The sequence below is a fragment of the Oncorhynchus mykiss genome, chromosome 28, assembly GCF_057628025.1.
Source record: "Oncorhynchus mykiss isolate SJ-2025 chromosome 28, ASM5762802v1, whole genome shotgun sequence".
Taxonomy (NCBI): Eukaryota; Metazoa; Chordata; class Actinopteri; order Salmoniformes; family Salmonidae; genus Oncorhynchus; species Oncorhynchus mykiss.
Window position 1 is genome coordinate 25,380,814 of NC_143049.1, and position 21,537 is coordinate 25,402,350.

General features: G+C 41.9%; 1 pseudogene; it reads left to right on the forward strand.

The window, feature by feature from the left end:
• The first annotated feature begins 7,982 nt into the window (after positions 1–7,982).
• LOC149970804 (uncharacterized) lies at positions 7,983–10,710 on the forward strand (annotated as a pseudogene).
• The last annotated feature ends 10,827 nt before the right edge of the window (positions 10,711–21,537 follow it).

Sequence of the window (21,537 nt, forward strand, 5' to 3'; positions counted from 1 at the left end):
AAGAAAACCCAATCATTTGGATAACTGTGCTGGTTTCACCAATAAACCATTTCCACCCAAACTGAAACAAAAAATTCACATTTCAATGTAAATCTGTGGAGTTTCTCTTTTCAGTACGCCAATCAGTCTGTTTGACAGACAGCTCACTGGCTCTGAGCCTACCCACCCTCAAATATTTATCATACAAAAACCACCCGCACCCCACATCCCACCCCCTTAAACCAACACTTTCAATCCAACAATGATGTCCATTAGCGAAGCCTTCATCAGGAGCCCCAGAGGACCTGAGTATGTCTAGCCTAAGTCCCCCTCACAGTGAACCTCCATTTTCCTCCAAGCCCCAGGTACGCCAGAGCCACTTCACGTTGGATTGTTGAGGAGTTTAGAGAGGGGCTCGTAGAAGAGTTTAAGCTGCTGTCTCTCTCGTCCTGCTCTACTGATCCTTTGTGTGGAGTGCTGTTGGTGAGAGGCAGGGAGGGAGGGGCACCTCTCAGCCACTTCACCTCAGCAGAGTACATTCAACAAAAGGCTTTCACTACAGCTCTCAGGCTTCTTCAATTATTTAAAAAAATACTCAGAATAAACTAAAAATAAGATTTAAAATACAAATACTGTACTTAAATACGCATTTATTTGAAGCAAGATCTGACATCTATTGTTTATTATCAGAGAAAATGTTTTAACTTATAACTGTAACAGTATCATATCAAGGAGGATCATCACAAGGACAAAGAGCTAGACTACAGTATGAATAATAGTAACCATACATACCCACCGTATCTATTCTTATCCATACAGCTGAAACAAAGAGGTTCTTCAAACTGGAGTCCAATTTCCATCTGGAACAAGATTAAATGAGCAAAGCCAGGTCAGCATCCCAAATGGCACCCTATTTACTATATGGTGCACGACTTTTGACAAGAGCCCTATAGGCTAGAACACTAAATAGGGAATAAGGTTCCATTTGGTCCACTACCCAGACCTTTCTCCCAGTTCTCCCATTGTTGCTCTGTTCTTAGAAGCCCTACTACTCTGATTTCCTGAAAGGCGGAGAGAAAAGGTTTCAGTTTTCACTGGAGGCCCGGCCTGCCTGCCTGTGTGGTGCAGGTGTCCCTAAGATTCTGTTTCATCCTCTCTTTGCATACTCACCATCTGCTGAGAGACTTTTATGGAAGATCCGATGATTGGAAAGCAATCTTTCTTCCTCTCAACTATACATTTCAGACTCATGTTTCTGTTCTTTTCTTTGTTTTGTGCAGTAGGTCTACATGGGAGGAAAACAACCTTGAAAATGAACTGTCAAGTGACACAAAACGTACATTTATTTTAAGGTGGATTTATAAACGTATTGCAATATCCTAATGAGCAACCAAAATGTAGACAACAACCAAACTCTGACTTGGTTTGAGTCACGGGTCAAGATATCACTTGTAGCTATGAACACTGACATTCCTTTGGTGGTAGGAAGCCTAGTGGTTAGAGCGTTGGGCTAGTAACCGAAAGGTTGCAAGATCGAATCCCTGAGCTGACAAGGTACAAATCTGTCTTCTGCCCCTGAACAGGCAGTTAACCCACTGTTCCTAGGCCGTCATTGAAAATAAGAATTTGTTCTTAACTGACTTGCCTAGTTAAATGAAGGTATAAAAAAAGCTGAACTCTTAAAACTGTTCTTATAGGTGAGGAATTCAATGTATCCAGTCAGATATCTGTTGAATGTCTAACAAAGAACCCCCAGAGGAGTAGCTTCCAAACAAACTTCTTCCATTGTGTAATGTTTTACATCCCAAATAGCACCCTATTTCATACATAGTGCACTACTTTTGACCAAAGCCCAATGGGCACTGCAGTGCACTATATAAGGAATACGGTGTCATTTAGGACAGAACCATGAATGTTCTGTTCCCTTCAGAATACAAAGCTGCCACAGATATCACATTAATGAACACTGACATTCCTCTGTCCAGTATTATTAAATAAACAGACTGCAAAGCAAAGTAATGCATACAAAGATACTTTACACACACAACACACACATGCGTATGCTCGCCTATATATTATGCACACACACACACACACACACACACACACACACACACACACACACACACACACACACACACACACACGCTGACTTGCACATGAGGTAGTGACTGCAGGTGTTGCCCTGATTTACTGAATTATAATGCATTCTGAAGGGCAGGCTGGTAACAAGGCCCCATGAGTCAACTGGCTGCATGGATTACCTTCAGCAGCGAAACAACCATTCAGTTCTGAGACATAACCTTGTGTGCATCCCAAATGGCACCCTATTCCAAATACTGTATAGTGCATCACTGCTAGAGAACGATGTGGAAACATATCAACAACATCACTGAAAAATATGCTTCGTGACATATTACTTGTAGTACTTATATAAACGTGTGTCTTTATAAGCGTTCACAAAAACATGGCAAACACGCTTCCCTCTCAGGAACGTGATAACCATCAAACCCTGGTGGATCGTTTGGCTGTTGCACTTTTCCCTGTTTACTGCACTATAATGTTCACTAGCCATGAAGGTTTGCTCTCTCCTTCCTTTCCTCTCCGTTATACTTTAATGTAGTCTAGTATCGCATGCTCTTATATTCTCACACTGAGGCCATGTTTTCAATCTTGGTTTAGCACCAAGTGGCTCATCATTGGCTTGTCTAGGACCTTATGTGTTCAGTTAAATCTATGAAAGGCCTATTCATTCCAATAGGATAACCACAGTGCCAATTTATTTTTTTTGTTGCCAATAACAGGGAATTTTTTTTCTTTAGAGGAAAAGCCCTTTCCTTGCACCACACAGCCACACTCAAACAACCTCACTGTGCAAAAAAATGTAGGTAATGTGCTCATAAAATACCATAGGCTGTTTACATTGGATGTGCACAGGTATTGTGCGCTATAAATTAGCCAGGGCTGTTTTTAATTTAACAGGCTGCAACTGTTCTCGTCTGCAGTTCATTCCACGGGTCTGGTGTAGCATTGACATTTATTGGAGAGGAGGAAAAACACACATTGAGTTTTCTCCATACCCTTGAAACAACCTTGGACTGTCTGACTACAGTAGGTCCAGCTAATTACTGTTGCCATGTCTTAGGCTACAAACTGTCATTTGTATTGCTGACTGCGCCAACTGACAACATGCCTCCAGTGCAACCCTGTTTAGTAATGCCCTGACGTGCTTTATTTAGTAACATTACAGTTTGTTTTGGTGCAAGAGACAATGCTTCGCTTATTATACGTAGTGGCAGGCAATGTACCTTTGGTTTCCTGACCTTTTTCTTGACAATAGTAAGTGCTAGCTATAGGATCTATTGAGGATTTTCTCTCCAATTACCAGATATGAGCTTGATAACTGTTCAAGCTATCAACCCAACGCTCTGAGATTTTTTACCCCATGTTGTTTCCTCAAGTTGTGTAAGAAATATGGCTTTCCATTTCTCATTGAGCCTGCGGGAAGGATAAGGACCGTTTTTATAGTGAGAGAGGTGAATAGGATACAGACTTGAGCCAGGCGGGTTCAAGAAGAAGGTGAAAAAAGCTCCACCATTTTGAATAAGTTATTCACACATGGGGACATCCCATCCTCTTCACTGAAGCATTGCATCAATGTATACTATTATGATATAGAGCAGACCTGTGAATTATCCTATACATTTCACCTCCCCTTTCCATTTGATTGAGATTGGTGCAAAGTTCAGCTATTCCCCTGTGCTCTGTGGTTGCCCTTGATAGAATGAATGAGTCCAGATGTAAATTCATGGAGACAGACAGGCCGATTCCCTGGAGACCAATAAACACTGAACCACGAGCACCATTGATCTGCAACATCAGACAGGATCTCCGAGCATGAGAACGTAGCTAGCTCGCTCAATCAATACCATCAACCAGCAAATAATGCTTTAAATGCTGTAATTGAATGCAGAAAAGTTTTAGAAGTTTCAAAAGTTTTAGAACACCTACTCCTTCAAGGGTTTTTCTTTATTTTAATATTTTCTACATTGTAGAATAGTAGTGAAGACATCAACACTATGAAATAACACACATGGAATCATGTAGTAACCAAAAAAGAGTTAAACAAATCAAAATATATTTTATATTCTCTCAGCCAGTTTCACCTGAAATGCTTTTCCAACCGTCTTGAAGGAGTTCCCACAAATGCTGAGCACTTGTTGGCTGCTTTTGCTTCACTCTGCGGTCCGACTCATCCCAAACAATCTTAATTTGGTTGAGGCCAGGTAATCTGATGCAGCACTCCATCACTCTCCTTCTTGGTAAAACAGCCCTTACACAGCCTGTCATTGTCCTGTTGAAAAACAAATGATAGTCTCATTAAGCCCAAACAAGATGGGAAGGCGTATTGCTGTAGAATGCTGTGGTAGCCATGCTGGTTAAGTGTGCCTTAAATCCTAAATAAATCACAGACAGATTCACCAGCAAAGCACCCCCACACCGTAACACCTCCTCTTCCATATTTTACGGTGGGGAAATCATCCGTTCACCTACACCGCACCTCACAAAAACATGGCGGTTGCAACCATAAATCTCCAATTTGGACTCCAAATTTCCACCGGTCTAATGGCCATTGCTTGTGTTTCTTGACCCAAGCAAGTCTCTTCTTCTTATTGGTGTCCTTTAGTAGTGGTTTCTTTGCAGCAATTCGATCATGAAGGCCTGATTCACAAGGTCTCCTCTGAACAGTTGATGTTGAGATGTATCTGTTACTTGAACTCTGTGAAGCTTATCCTATGCAGAAGAGGTAACTCTGGGTCTGGATTGACTGACCTTCATGTCTTAAAGTAAGACCCAGTAATTCTGGGTCTTCCATTCCTGTGGCGGTCCTCATGAGAGCCAGTTTCATTATAGAGCTGGAAGATTTTTGCGACTGCACTTGAAGAAACATTCAAAGTTCTTGAAATGTTCCGTATTGACTGACCTTCATGTCAGTAATGATGGACTGTCATTTCTCTCTGCTTATTTGAGCTGTTCTTGCCATAATATGAACTTGGTCTTTTACCAAATAGGGCTATCTTCTGTTTACCCCCCTACCTTGTCACAACACAACTGATTGGCTCAAGCGCATTAAGAAATAAATAAATTCCACAAATGAAGTTTTAAGAAGGCACACCTGTTAATTGAAATGCATTCCAGGTGACTGCCTCGTGAAGCTGGTTGAGAGAATGGCAAGAGTGTGCAAAGCTGTCATCAAGGCAAAGGGTGGCTATTTGAAGAATCTCAAATATAAAATGTTTGTAATTTATGTAATTTTTACCGCCTTTATATTCCCAATTTCGTGCTAACGATCTTGTCTCATCCCTGCAACTCCCCAACGGGCTCCGGACAGGCGAGGGTCGAGTCATGCGTCCTCCGAAACATGACCCGCCAAGCTGCGCTTCTTAACACGCGCTCGCTTAACCCGGAAACCAGCTGCACCAATGTGTCGGAGGTTCAACTGACCACAAAAGTCAGCCCAGCCCTCCACAAGGAGTCACTAGAGTGCGATGAGCCAAGTAAAGCCCCCCCCCCCAGCCAAACCCTCCCCTAACCCGGGCCACACTGGGCTAATTGTGCACCGCTCAATGGGACTCCCGGTCATGGCCAGTAAATGACACAGCCTGGGATTGAACCCCAGGCTTTAGTGACGCTGCAACACAGCGATGCAGTGCCTTAGACTGCTACGTCCATCGGGAGACTTGGCAATATAATTTTTATCCTAGCAATGGGCTGTTTCCCTAATGGCACCCTATTCGCTATTTATACAGTATGTTTTGGCACTATGTGCCCTGGACAAAAGTAGTACACTAAATACTGAATAGGGTGCCATTTGGGACATTGCCATCTTGCCAACACACGGGCCATGGTTGTCTTGTTCCATGTGTACAGAGAGCCAGCGAGGAGGGCAGGACGTCTCCAGGCATTAGAAGCCTGCTGCCTGGTCAGTGATTGATGGTGACTAGTGATGAGAGCTCCTACCACAGGATGCTAAGTGGCCTTGGAGAGCCTCAGCCTAATGCCTACACTACATTCAATTACACCACCCACTCCGTGTATACTGTGTCCCAAATAGCACTCTATTCCCTATGTAGAGCACTACTTTTGACCAGTAAAGATCAAAAGTAATGGTGACTAGTGACATAGGGAATAGGGTGCAATTTAGGATGCATACTTGGTCATTGCCCTGCCAATTAAACCAGGAATCATTAGAGGAATTAGGGGGACTATTTCTCAGGGCAGGATTGTTAATGCACTGAAAAAACAGGACACGGTGGGCTGTCAGATTTACAAAAACATATTATGTGTGATTTACGCAAACATGTTTAGTTTCTCCTCTCAACGAGATTTCATTGCTTGCAATCTATGCAACATGAAGCAAAATCAGATCTACTAGTTTGAATGTAGGGGGAGTGTGAACCAATAAAGTTAATTCATGATGAGTAATGAGGAACAATTCAAACCGTGCGAGAGAATAATCTTCCAGAAAGAATGCTGGAGCGTTAGTGGAGAAGACAGTACCTAGAATTTTGGTCAAGGTAAGCATGGTGATTGATTTAATTCAGTGTTTTTCTGTGTGGTTGTAAGCAGAATTGTAAGCAGTAATGTCATTAGTGATTGCTCCATATCCTCATTTTGTGCTCGAGTCTGAAACATATTTGCCTCTCAGTTAAAGGTAAAAGACGATGTTGCCAGCTAGCTTCTATGACCAGTAAAACTGGACTAGGTCAAGATTTACATATTGCAAGGAGGTAAAGTTAGTTGGCGAAAGACCATGATATTTACCTATTGTTCAAGAACTTCGAATTTACCAAGCCAAGAACTAATTAAGGTTTAAAGGGGAGTGCACACCGCTTGAGCTAGTGTAACGGATGTGAAATGGCTAGCTTAGTTAGCGGTGCACGCTAAATAGTGTTTCAATCAGTGATGTCACTTGCTCTGAGACCTTGAAGTAGTAGTTCCCCTTGCTCTGCAAGGGCCGTGGCTTTTGTGGAGCGATGGGTAACGATGCTTCGTGGGTGACTGTTTTTGATGTGTGCAGAGGGTCCCTGGTTCGCGCCCGGGTATGGGCGAGGGGACGGTCTAAAGTTATACTGTTACACTAGCTAACATGCTAGCTAACTAATGCTTTGGTGCTTTGCAGCAGCATTTAGTGCGCCATTTTTTTTCCATGTAAGGTAAAAGTAAAACAATGTCAAAGTGAATGTATTTGCATCAAACAGACATTAAAAGATAAAATAAAAATCCATATTTGAGATCTAATAATTATACACCTAATCCTATGAGTTTGGTACATTCATGCAGTTTAACAGTTTGCCCATGGCTGCTTCCATGTTGTAAAATGTGGTGCAAAGGTGACATAGACTTATTGAAATGGGATGTGGAGTTAATTTTTTCACTACTTTATATTATCGGTGTCCATTTATCAATACATTTAAAATGATTTGACAAAAATAAAAACAATTCAATGTAGGTGCATATGAGTGAATGCATGCATAAATCAATAGAGAATTGAATCAAGCATTTCATAATGAAAAAAATAATCATTTCATGAACAAAATGGATATTTACAGGTCCATGGTGTTTGCCTACTACATGTGTGCTGCTTTGTCTATCCATTCAAATGCTATATAGTGTTGGTGAGTATTGTTATCAGAGGTTGTTTTAATAACCCCCCAAAATATTGCTAGGAATGTCAGTCTTTAGGTCTGCTCTCTTCTTTTCAGTGTCGTGTGAATGTGGAAATGTAAGGGGTGTTCCGAATTGGTGTCAAGTAGGTCCTAACTTTTGCATCATTACAAGTTAAAGCACCCACATTATGGCCGTACTGTCCGTTACCCATGTACATACATTGACTATCCATGTGCATTTAGGACCTGGAATGCCTTAATTGTTCACCAAAGTAACACAACAGAGATTACTAAAAACCTGATTTAGAAATGTTCCTTCACTGTATGTGGAGGATGGAAAACCAGTTTGAAATAAAACTGGCAAACGCTCGCCTGAGAAGACTGGGATGTCCAGGGGTGACGATAAACTCAGAGAAACACAAACCTGCAGGGAAGTCAAGAGCAGCCTATGGTGTTAAAAAGCCAAAGAGAGCAGAAGTGAACTTTAACCCCACATATCCCGCAGGAGAAACAGAAGAGAGCCTCGAAGAAATGCGGAAAGCTCTACTGTACGATGTGAAGAAAAGGAACAACAGAGACACAGCGAAGTTCAAAATGAAGAAGACAGGACACATGAAATTGTCCATGACGCACCCATGGTAGAGGACTTCATGGCAAGATGGCCTGCGCTCTTTGAAGTCATTGAGATAAATTAGCCATGCTTGTCTTATTGCTGATGTATTGGGTATGTTATTTGGGATTTGTTGGTGAAGGTAGAAGATTGTTATCCCTCAGCTTGCCACATTAGTGAGCCTTATTCAGAGTTCTCACCATTTGTGCTGACTGCGTAGTTATTTCTCTCTATGGAGAACCCTCTAGATTGCTGCTTGTGTGATCATCTCCAGTCTATTTTCCTTTCTGCAGTTTTTAATATAATTTGTTGAACTACTATTTTCAGATCAATGTTGCGTTTAAGCGAATCACCAAAACCCCACTCCAGTCCAAATGTCTTTCTCAACTTGATATACACTCAGATAACCTGCTGAAGTTGTTCTGAAGAAGAGGAAGACAGCTGGGCAGAAGACTCATATCAACCATGGCACCTATGGCTAATGTAAGAATTCCTTATGCTTCAAAGACACATTCACATGTGGGTTCTTCACCAAAAGTTGACTGGGCTTCAAAATAAGACATACATTTAAAAATCCTTCTCTTTTCTTAAAATAGCAACATAGATATCAGGTGAGAGTGCATCATAAATGGAGTGTCTTTGTATATGGGTGAAGACCCAGAAAACCTTGTTCAGGAATGTTAATAGATTGTTAATAGATTGAAGTGTTTCCATCTTCTGTCCTTTTATCTTTCTCTTCCTCTCCTTTTCCGTTCCACCATCATATTCTATCACTAGCTATTCTATTACTGTGTCATCTCCTCTGTCTTACGTCTTATTTCATTAGCGGTTAGATGCACTCTTTTTTCAAATTGGTTATGTCTCAAATGTAATCTGAATAGAATGGAAATCTTGGTTAGAACAAGATGTGTGCGTACTGGTAGCGAAGTCAGGTGCAGGAGAACAGAGATTTGTGAACAGGCGCACACTTTATTAGGCAAAAGTGCAAAATGCGCAAAACAGTCACAAGAATTATGTTTAACAATGAACATCTTCGTGAAAAATAACACGGAAAAAACAAGCCAGTCTGGCGCATCAACAATACACACGTAACACAAACAATCTTACACAAAGACATGATGGGGAATAGAGGAATAAATACATGTAGATTGATTGGGGAATGAAAACCAGGTGTGCAGGGAACAAGACAAAACAAATGGATACATGAAAAATGGAGCGGCGATGGCTAGAAAGCCAGTGACGTCGACCGCCGCCTGAACAAGGAGAGGAGCCGACTTCGGCGGAAGTCGTGACAGAACCACTTCATTTTAACCTTGTAATAGGCGGTGTTCAAATATTACCAGCAGTTCTTGATTTAGTTGACACTTAAAAGGACTTCAGTCTTGATTTATTTCTGTCTGTATCATGCTCTTATGATTCATGAGCTGTACTTTTTGCAATCTAGAGTTCCTAACTGTAAACACTTCATTGATGAATGATTCATTTCATTTGATTGACAAGTTTTGCCTTTGTGTCTTGTTCAGGGCATGGATGAAGAGTCCACCAAGGCAGTCATTGAGGACACTACTGTGGGGATCTACATTATCAAAGACCATGCCGCGAGTGAGGAACCAGAGGACACTGGGATTGTGCTTGAATGCATCAAGGTGCTGCAGGATCTGGGCAACGTAGCATTTGCTGTTGCAATGCTGTTTTGCCTCATGTACTGTATGTCATGAACCTCAGTTACCCTACTGAGCTCCGCTACACCTTAAGTCTTTCAGAAGGTTTTTATGGAACTGAATGGGGAAAACTTTTTAACACAGCTGTTACATTTAAAAACAGGCTGTTTCAGTGAGCTGTTTTGTGTGTTTCACACTGTATATTGAACTTGTTAGATTGTTCACAAAAACTCAAAACAGAATGTCCAAAGATGGAGCTCTCGTGATTTTGTTAGATATTTTTTACTATGTTTTTACAATGCATTTACTTCAACAAATTATATTTGCTTGACACAAAGAAAAATTGTGTTTATCTAACATGTTTCATTCATGTGGAACCGATGTACACATTTGAATTAAGTCAATTCAAAGCACCATTTTTTTCAGTGTGCTTTGGCTAGGGCCTGGGTTAATTATCTAGGTCTCTGATGAACATGCTCCTTCATTTTCCTGCCTGGATGTCCAAGGGGAGTTTTTTCTGTGTTGACATCATGATACACGCTGGAAACACATTAGCTCCCTCTGAAAACATTGAAAGCAGTACACCATCATGTCTTCTCCAGCGTTGTCCTCTAATGATTATGACAGAAACGTGTCCCCTTCAAAAAATATATCCATGTACGGCTTTGCCGATTTTTTTATGATAGTACTTTCTCATTTGAAAATAGCTTGCTTAAGAAATAAATGGTCTAGAAGCAGGCCCACACTTACCCATAATCCTCAATTTCATGTTGTGTGCCCAGTGGTGTAACGCATCATTTTTTTAGTTTAGATATTTTTTTTTGCAATGGGACAGAGAGAACAATGTTTCTGTTTTAGAGCTCAGGGATTCTTGAAAGATGGGACAATCTCAACTTTTTTCCCACAAATTGTCACATCTACTCCCCCTCTCTCCGGTGTTCGATGTCATCGGTTTACTTATCACTGACTTTGACAACCATCATTACGAATACCTGGCACCTGCGCCTCGTCATTAGACACACCTGGACTCCATCACTTCACTGGGTACGGCTATGGAAGAGGTTCTTCCCAGTCTTCAATGTCTCAAACATACCTGAGAGGCGTTGCCTTCAACTAGCGGAGGATACTCTGCCACCAGTTGACCCAGCGAGCTAGCACACCAGTCCATTCAGCAGTCTGCCCAGGTCAGCGATGCCCGTTTGTCACTCCTGGAAAAATATGATGGAACCACATCTAAATGCCGTGGCTTCCTACTCCAGTGCTCTTTCTATTTTGAGAATGAGAGGTCCAAGGTCGCCACAGTTATTTCTCTGCTGACTGGGCGGGCTTGGGGTGGGCTACGGCCGTCTGGTAGAGAAGATAGGAGGAGCTGGCTTCGCATGAGTGGTTCTTGGTTCTGTTCAGAGCTATCTTCGATAATCCACCGGAGGGCAGAGATGACCAGACCACTGCTAAGTATGTGCTCACCTTCCGGGCAGCAGCAGCAGCATCCAGCGGATGGAATGAGCCAGCGCTCCTTATGCTATTCAGAAGAGGTCTGCGCGAGGAGATCCAGACGGAACTGGCATGTCGAGATGACAATTGGACGCACTCATCGTGATGGCCTTCTGTCTGGATAACCTACTTTGGAAGCGTCAGTACCCTCATCGCTTCTCCCCCTCCCTCAGTGAACACTCTGTATCAGAGCCTGAACCCACAGAGGTAGGTGTCACCTCCCTCCCTGCGGAGGCAGGTGACACCATCTCATGGTCGAGGATGAAAATCACGATCTAGGCAGCCGAATGCCAGAGGACCTGCTTTCCCGTCCCCTGTGATTCCATGTCGGTTGAGAGTCCTGTGGTTGCCCTTCAGCCCAACATCCCGGAGGTATACCAGGACCTGCTGGAGTTTTTTTCCAAAACCCGCACCACCTGTCTCCCTCCTCATTGCTCCTGGGACTATCCCATAGACCTGCTTGCAGGATCTGCGCCCCCGCGCAGGCGCATCTACCCTCTGTCGGTGGCTGAAACCCAGGCCATGGAGGAGTACATCCATGAGGCACTCCAACATGGTTTCATCCGCACGTCCACATCTCCTGCGTCTGCAGGCTTCTTCTTCGTGGCGAAGAAGGATGGAGGATTACACCCGTGTATTGATTTCCGAGGACTAAATGAGATCACCACCAAGTATTGTTGCCCTCTCCCGTTGGTGCCGGCAGCCATCGAACAGCTCTGCGGGGCCCGGAGGGGGATGAATGGAAGACAGCTTTCAGCATGATGTCTGGTCACTATGAGTACTTGGTGATTCATTTTGGGAGACCTGGCCAAGAAGGCAGAAACAATCAATACATTACATAATTAAAACATACAACAATACAACAACATGATCCAACCTAAAAAAAACATTTACACTCCTCTGTAACAGAGTCTCCCATCAATATTTTAAATTCCTTCAGTGGCACTAACATATCTAGATGAAGCATGGACTGTAGACTATTCCATGTGTCTGGTGCACAAGAAGAGAAGGCAGTCTTGCCTAATACTGTGAATGTCCTGGGGACTTTAAGTAGCAACCACCTAGCAGACCGGGTATGGTAACTGCTGGTGGTGAAGGAGACCAGACTACAGAGGTAAAGAGGGAGTTTACCCAAATGGGCTTAGTAAATGAACACATACAGATGTATCTTTCTGTGCATATAAAGTGAGGCCCAACCTACAATTTGGTACAATGTGGAATGGTGGGTGAGTGACTAGGTATTTGTAATAATGCGCAAGGATGCATAACAGTCCAGTCTCTGTAAAACAGAGGAGGTTGCATGCATATACAACAAGTCACAATAATCAATTACAGAGAGAAAAGTGATCTGAACAAGCTTCTTTCTAGCCATAAGCGGGGAGCAAGACTCATTACGAAAATAAAAACCCAATTTCAATGTAAGCTTTGTCACAAGATAAACCACATTAACTTTTTGTAGGATAACACTTTTTCAATAGATTAGCTACCAGATGTGACAATGCTAACGCTCTCTGGCAGAGTTCTAACTCTGGTAAAGATCATGAATTTAGTTTTTTTGTACATTCAAGACCAGTTTGAGACCATAAAGGAAGGCCTGCAGTGACTGGAAAGCAGTCTGGAGCTCTTCAACAGCCTGAACCAGAGAAGGAACACATGAATATATGACTGGATATACAGTGCCTTGCGAAAGTATTCGGCCCCCTTGAACTTTGCGACCTTTTGCCACATTTCAGGCTTCAAACATAAAGATATAAAACTGTATTTTTTTGTGAAGAATCAACAACAAGTGGGACACAATCATGAAGTGGAACGACATTTATTGGATATTTCTAACTTTTTTAACAAATCAAAAACTGAAAAATTGAGCGTGCAAAATTATTCAGCCCCCTTAAGTTAATACTTTGTAGCGCCACCTTTTGCTGCGATTACAGCTGTAAGTCGCTTGGGGTATGTCTCTATCAGTTTTGCACATCGAGAGACTGACATTTTTTCCCATTCCTCCTTGCAAAACAGCTCGAGCTCAGTGAGGTTGGATGGAGAGCATTTGTGAACAGCAGTTTTCAGTTCTTTCCACAGATTCTCGATTGGATTCAGGTCTGGACTTTGACTTGGCCATTCTAACACCTGGATATGTTTATTTTTTAACCATTCCATTATAGATTGTGCTTTATGTTTTGGATCATTGTCTTGTTGGAAGACAAATCTCCGTCCCAGTCTCAGGTCTTTTGCAGACTCCATCAGGTTTTCTTCCAGAATGGTCCTGTATTTGGCTCCATCCATCTTCCCATCAATTTTAACCATCTTCCCTGTCTCTGCTGAAGAAAAGCAGGCCCAAACCATGATGCTGCCACCTGTGTTGATTTTACGCCAAACATAACGTTTTGCATTGTTGCCAATTTTGGTTTCATCTGACCAGAGCACCTTCTTCCACATGTTTGGTGTGTCTCCCAGGTGGCTTGTGTCAAACTTTAAACAACACTTTTTATGGATATCTTTAAGAAATGGCTTTCTTCTTGCCACTCTTCCATAAAGGCCAGATTTGTGCAATATACGACTGATTGTTGTCCTATGGACAGAGTCTCCCATCTCAGCTGTAGATCTCTGCAGTTCATCCAGAGTGATCATGGGCCTCTTGGCTGCATCTCTGATCAGTCTTCTCCTTGTATGAGCTGAAAGTTTAGAGGGACGGCCAGGTCTTGGTAGATTTTCAGTGGTCTGATACTCCTTCCATTTCAATATTATCGCTTGCACAGTGCTCCTTGGGATGTTTAAAGCTTGGGAAATCTTTTTGTATCCAAATCCGGCTTTAAACTTCTTCACAACAGTATCTCAGACCTGCCTGGTGTGTTCCTTGTTCTTCATGATGCTCTCTGCGCTTTTAACGGACCTCTGAGACTATCACAGTGCAGGTGCATTTATACGGAGACTTGATTACACACAGGTGGATTGTATTTATCATCATTAGTCATTTAGGTCAACATTGAATCATTCAGAGATCCTCACTGAACTTCTGGAGAGAGTTTGCTGCACTGAAAGTAAAGGGGCTGAATAATTTTGCACGCCCAATTTTTCAGTTTTTGATTTGTTAAAAAACTTTTAAATATCCAATAAATGTCGTTCCACTTCATGATTGTGTCCCACTTGTTGTTGATTCTTCACAAAAAAATACAGTTTTATATCTTTATGTTTGAAGCCTGAAATGTGCCAAAAGGTCGCAAAGTTCAAGGGGGCCGAATACTTTCGCAAGGCACTGTAGATGTAACTTTGCTGGTTGCATCCCATTTCCCAAATCATTAACAAAAATTGAGAACAACACAGGAGCTAAAATGGAACCCTGGGGCACACCTCTATTAATCTAAAGAAAGCTAGATTTGTGATTGTCAGTATATGCACATTGGGTTCTGTTTAACAACATACAACCTCAATTCATGGTCAACTGAATCAAAGGCCTTTGATAAATCCACAAACAGAGCAGCACAATGTTGCTTTTTATCAAGTGCATTAATGATGTCATTTACCACTAGCTGCAGTTCTGGTGCTGTGTCCTGATCTAAAGCCAGACTGAACCCCGCTCAACATGTTATTTTCAATTAAGACGTTTTTTAACTGAGTTCACTAGGGATTCATAGACTTTGCCCAGGATAGGGAGTTTAGAGATGGGGCAATAGTTATTAGCATCTGAGGGATCTCCACACTTTAGCAGCGGGAGGACATAAGCTTATTTCCAAATGCTGGGTATGGAATTGGTCAAGAGACTCAAGTTGAAAATGTGAGCCACAGGTTCAGAAATAATACCAACTGCTAGCTTTATGATGTACTGTAAGGGTCCAGGTTTTCTGGATTTGCAGTCTTTCTAGTGTCTATAGCCTTTAGTGGTTTATAGACCTTAGTATAAGAAACAGGCTCAAAGTTCAAATGGTTCACGAGGGCATATTTTATAGTCGACTGTAACAGAGTTTACATTAGAGGCCTGGGCCCCACCAACTGAACCAGCAGATATGAAGTGCTTGTTAAAAACCCCTACAATATCAGCTTTATCCTTCACTTCATTATAATCCATCATTAAATGGTCAGGAAGGCCAGAGGATACATTAGAACCTAACACTGATTTGATTAGCTTTCAAGCTTCCTACTTGGTAGGGTTGTTTAGGTTCTCTGTGACTGCATTTAGATAGTAATCTGATGTGGACTTCCTGATCAATCCTGTGCATCTGTTTCTTAGCGCTCTGATGGAGGCCCAGTCAACAGGAGCATTTGAATGTCTAGCTTGAGCCCAAGATATATTTCTCTTTCTAATTAATTCTGCCAAGTTATCTGAAAACCAGGGATTGTCCCTTCTACTGATTCTAAATTTCTTCACAGGGGCATGCTTATCACAAATCGAGACAAATTTCATATAAAAATAGTCCCAGGCAGTGTCAACATGGAGAATCAGACTTACTCTGTCAATATTAAGTACAGTTCATGTAAGAACGCTTGCTCATCAAACTGTCTAAAATGTATTTGGCTTTGGTATTTTTTGTATTTCTAATGCAAGCAATTGCACAGTGATCACTGGCATCATTACAGAATATCCCAGTCGATGTGTATTTTTGAGGGGGATTCGTTAGAATAATTTAGCGTTGATTTGTTAGGTGCTCCGGGATTCGGTCTTGTAGGGACATTAATTAATTGAGCGAGATTCAGAGAGTCACACAGTTCTTTAAAAGAGTCTGATACAGATGAAAGCATGTAACAGTTCAAATCTCCTAAAATAATGAATTCAGAGTCATTTAACTTGTGCAGGACATCAGAAAGAGAGTTTAGTGCGTCTCCCGAAGCCGAGGGCGGTCTGTAGCAGCCGACTACAGTGATGTGGGAGTCCTTATATACGTTCACTTTAACCGCAAGCGTTTCAAAATGTTTGGCTTTGGAAATCGAGAGAATTTCAGAGGTGATAAACTCGGATTTCACATAAATTGCAACCCCTCCTCCTTTAGTCATCCGAACCGTTCTAAAAACAGTGTATCCATCAATAGAAATCAAGTTATTTGACACCGATTTCTTTAACCAAGTTTCTGATAAAACCATTACTTCTGCATTTGTCGTTTTGGCCCATACTCTAATCACGTCTATTTTTGGAAATAGACTTCTGACATTTTAACATGCAAGAGGCCAAAACCTGCACTGTTTTTAAAATCATAGGAAATCAGTATTCCTGACATTTAATCCTAGTAACAATTCCCTGTCTTAGGTCAGTTAGGTTCACCACTTTATTTTAACAATGTGAAACGTCAGAATAATAGTGGAGAGAATGATTATTTCAGCTTTTATTTCTTTTATCACATTCCCAGTGGGTCAGAAGTTTACATACACTCAATTAGTATTTGGTAGCATTGCCTTTAAATTGTTTAACTTGGGTCAAATGTTTTGGGTAGACTTCCACAAGCTTCCCACAATAAGTTGGGTGAATTTTGGCCCATTCTTCCTGACAGAGCTGGTGTAACTGAGTCAGGATTGCAAAGGCCTCCTTGCTCGCACACACTTTTTCAGTTCTGCCCACAAATTGTCTATAGGATTGAGGTCAGGGCTTTGTGATGGCACTCCAATACCTTGACTTTGTTGTCCTTAAGCCATTTTGCCACAACTTTGGAAGTATGCTTGTGGTCATTGTCAATTTGGAAGACTCATTTGCGACCAAGCTTTAACTTCCTGACTGATGTCTTGAGAAGTTGCCTCAATATATCCACATAATTTTCCTTCCTCATGATGCCATCTATTTTGTGAAGTGCACCAGTCCCTCCTGCCGCAAAGCACCCCCACAACATGATGCTGCTACCCTCGCGCTTCACAGTTGGGATGGGTGTTCTTCGGCTTGCAAGTCTCCACCTTTTTCCTCCAAACATAACGATGGTCATTATGGTCAAACAGTTGTATTTTTGTTTCATCAGACCAGAGGACATTTCTCCAAAAAAGAACGATCTTAGTCCCCATGTGCAGTTGTAAACCGTAGTCTGGCTTTCTTTATGGTGGTTTTGGAGCAGTGGCTTCTTCCTTGCTGAGCGGCCTTTATGTCAATATAAGACTTGTTTTACTGTGGCTATAGATACTATAGATACTTTTGTACCTGTTTCCTCCAGCATCTTCACAAGGTCCTTTGCTGTTCTTCTGGGATTGATTTGCACGTTTCTCCCCAAAGTACGTTCATCTCCAGGAGACAGAACTCGTATCCTTCCTGAGTGGCTGCGTGGTCCCATGGTGTTTATACTTGCGTACTATTGTTTGTACAGATGAACGTGGTACCTTCAGGCGTTTGGAAATTGCTCCCAAGGATGAACCAGACTTGTGCTGGTTGTGTTTTTCCTGAGGTCCTGGCTGATTTCTTTTGATTTTGCATGATGTCAAGCAAAGAGGCACTGAGTTTGAAGGTAGGCCTTGAAATACATCCACAGGTATACCTCCAATTGACTCAAATTATGTAAATTATCTTATCAGAAGCCTCTAAAGCCATAACATCCTTTTTTGTAATATTCCAAGCTGTTTAAAGGCACAGTCAACTTAGTGTATGTTTCTGACCCACTGGAATTGTGATACAGTGAATTATAAGTGAAATAATCTGTCTGTAAACAATTGTTGGAAAAATTACTTGTGTCATGCACAAAGTAGATGTCCTAACCGACTTGCCAAATCTATACTTTGTTAACAAGAAATTTGTGGAGTGGTTGAAAATTTAGTTTAAATGACTCCAACCTAAATGTATGTAAACTTCCGACTTCAAATGTAACAATATGTCAGCTGCCCACAGAAAAAAAGTAATTCAATAGTTTGAGATTTTGGAAGTATGCCATCAAGTGTAGGTCCAGTTGCATTTGAGAGTGGTACAAATGCAATTGCAAATAGAGACCAAGTTCCTGGTGGTATTGACATGATGGTCTCGTCGGAGTGTTTGCAAATTGTAGTGCATAATGCGAAGATAATTCACTCACCCATTGATCATTCAGCCTATTAAATCCAGGATGGCATTGAGTAAAGAGCAGGCACAGTAACAGATACATAATGTCATTTTTTTAAAGAGGTATTTCAGCACAGGTGTGCAACGTCCAGTAGACGTTGTGTAAAAGAACATAGATTTTCCCACGGCCCACGGTGTTTCAGGTTTTCCAATCCGATAACTGCTTCTCTGCTTCTAGCCTTCAGTGTGCACCTTGTAGCTGGCCTTTCGCGCAGACAGACTTCTCAATCCGAAATCTTTGTTAAAGTAAATTGCGTAAAATAGAATACAAATAATAGTTGTTATATACAGCATCCACCTTCACATAAAAATTAGTTCCTTCTTTAAATAGTATCAGGGTCATTAAAACATAAAAACTCTTAAAACTCTGATCTCAAAGATCACACATACAAACGGACAGACTGATTGGGTACCATCTTGGATTTTGTGTGTGTTTGCCAATGCTCCATCAGTGTTCCAGGCATTCATCAACGAGGTGTTCCGGGACATGCTCGGGTGCCAGGTGTTCGTGTAAATCGACGACATCCTGGTCTACTCGGCTACCTTGAAGGATCAAAACGCTCACGTCCGAGTAGTCCTGGAACACCTCCTGGCAAACCAACTATATGTCAAGGCAGAGAAGTGCCAATTTCATCAGAAAGCTATGTCCTTTCTTGGCTACAAGATCAGCCCGCAAGGAGTGATGATGGACATTAAGAAGGTAGATACGGTCAGGTCATGGCCAGACCCTGTAGGTTGGTGTGGAGTCCAGCAGCTGACGAGGCCTCCTGCCTACTGAAGGGACATTTCACCTCCACCCCATTGCTCAAACACCCAGATCCTACGCTATCCCTTGTGGAGGAGGTGGACGGTTCAGAGGTGGGCGTGGGGGCTGTCCTGTCTCAACATCAAGGTAATCCACAAAAATGGTACCGTTGTGCGTATTACTCTAAGAAACTGTTTCTGCAGAGAGGAATTATGACGTAGGCAATCGAGAGCTCCTGGTGGTGAAGTAGTTAATAGAGGAGTGGAGACACTGGCTGGAGGGTGCTCAGAATCCATTCGTAATCTTCACCGACCATCGGAACCTGGAGTTCATACGGACAGCGATGCGGCTGAACCCGCGCCAAACAAGTTGGGCCCTTTTCTTTACTAGATTTGACTTCACGCTGACCTATCATCCAGGTTCAAAGAACACCAAAGCCGATGCCCTGTCCCATCTCTACTATTAGGGAGAGGGTCCTGTCCTGAATGCATCCATAATTCCTTCCTCTCGAGTCGTAGCCCCTGTGGTCAGGGACGTAGATGTGGACATTCTCCAGGCTCTGGAGAGGGAACCCGCACCCACTACTTGTCCTCCTGAGCGCATTTACGTTCCCACGGGCATAAGGGATCGGCTGCTGACCTGGGCGCACACAGCTGTCATCGCTGGACATCCAGGTATCACAAGTACTACTCAATCTATCTCAGAGAAGTATTGGTGGCCCACCTTGAGTTGCAAATAAAAAGCCACATCTCAGACTGGCCAATAAAAAGAAAAGAAGGGCAAAAGAACAGACACTGGACAGAGGAACTATGCCTAGAAGGCCAGCATCCCGGAGTTGCCTCTTCACAGTTGACATTGAGACTGGTGTTTTGAGGGTACTATTTAATGAAGCTGCCAGTTGAGGACTTGTGAGGCATCTGTTTCTCAAACTAGACACTCTAATGTACTTGTCCTCTTGCTCAGTTGTGCACCGGGGCCTCCCACTCCTCTTTCTATTCTGGTTAGAGCCCATTTGTGCTGTTCTGTGAAGGGAGTTGTACCCAGGGTTGTACGAGATCTTCGGTTTATTGGCAATTTCACACATGGAATAGCCTTCATTTCTCAAAACAATAATAGATGACAAGTTTCAGAAGAAAGGTCTTTGTTTCTGGCCATTTTAAGCCTGTAATCGAATACACAAATGCTGATGCTCCAGATACTCAACTAGTCTAAAGAAGGCCAGTTTTATTGCTTCTTTAATTAGCACAACAGTTTTCAGCTGTGCTAACATAATTGCAAAAGGGTTTTCTAATGATCAATTAGCTTTTTAAAATTATAAACTTGGATTAGCTAACACAACGTGCCATTGGAACACAGGAATGATGGTTGCTGGTAATGGGCCTCTGTACACCTATGTAGATATTCCACAAAAAAATCTGCCGTTTCCGACTACAATAGTCATTTACAACATTAACAATGTCTACATCGTTCTGATCAATTTTAAGTTATTTTAATGGACAAAACTTTTCCTTTTCTTTCAAAAACAAGGACATGTCTAAGTGACCCCAAACTTTTGAACGGTAGTGTATATCTTAAGGGGGTTAGTCATCAGTGACGGAGTTGACAAGTCATTGGCGGAGTTGACAACAGATAATCAAAACAGACATATTTTTACCTTTAAAAATACAAGTTTGATACAAACATATGTAAAATTCTTAATTTGGAAATCCCCAATAAAAACACTCTCAGATCTTTTAGCACTCCGAGTTTCACGTTAGACAAAAATGTCACGCCCTGACCTTAGAGAGCCGTTTTATTTCTCTATTTGGTTAGGTCCAGGTGTGATTTGGGGTGGGCATTCTATGTTGTATATTTCTTTGTATTGGCCGAGTATGGTTCCCAATCAGAGGCAGCTGTCTATCGTTGTCTCTGATTCGGAATCATACTTAGACAGCCTTTTTCCCACCTGTGTTTGTGGGTAGTTATTTTTTGTTTAGTCTCTGTTACCTGACAGAACTGTTCGCTTTCGTTTTGTTACTTTGTTCGAGTGTTTTTCGATAATAAAAAAATCATGAACACTTTTCACGCTGCGCTTTGGTCCACTCCTTCCGACGACAGGCATTACAAAAAAAGAGTTTGTGTTTTACGGAATTGACAAACATTTGGTATACATTCAAGTGGCATATGCAGTAGCAATTTAGTTTTTCCTCAGTTGCTTTATGACTATAAAACCAAATTAAATGTAACATATTTGAACCAAATATTCTATCGTAATCTATCATGCAGATGGAGTTGACGGTTTATGGTTGTGACCACGGAGATTCTAATATTGTTTGTTTAAATCTATCAACATTTGAGAACTTTACAGACCATCAGTTGTCTTATGACACTACATGTAATGAGGACAT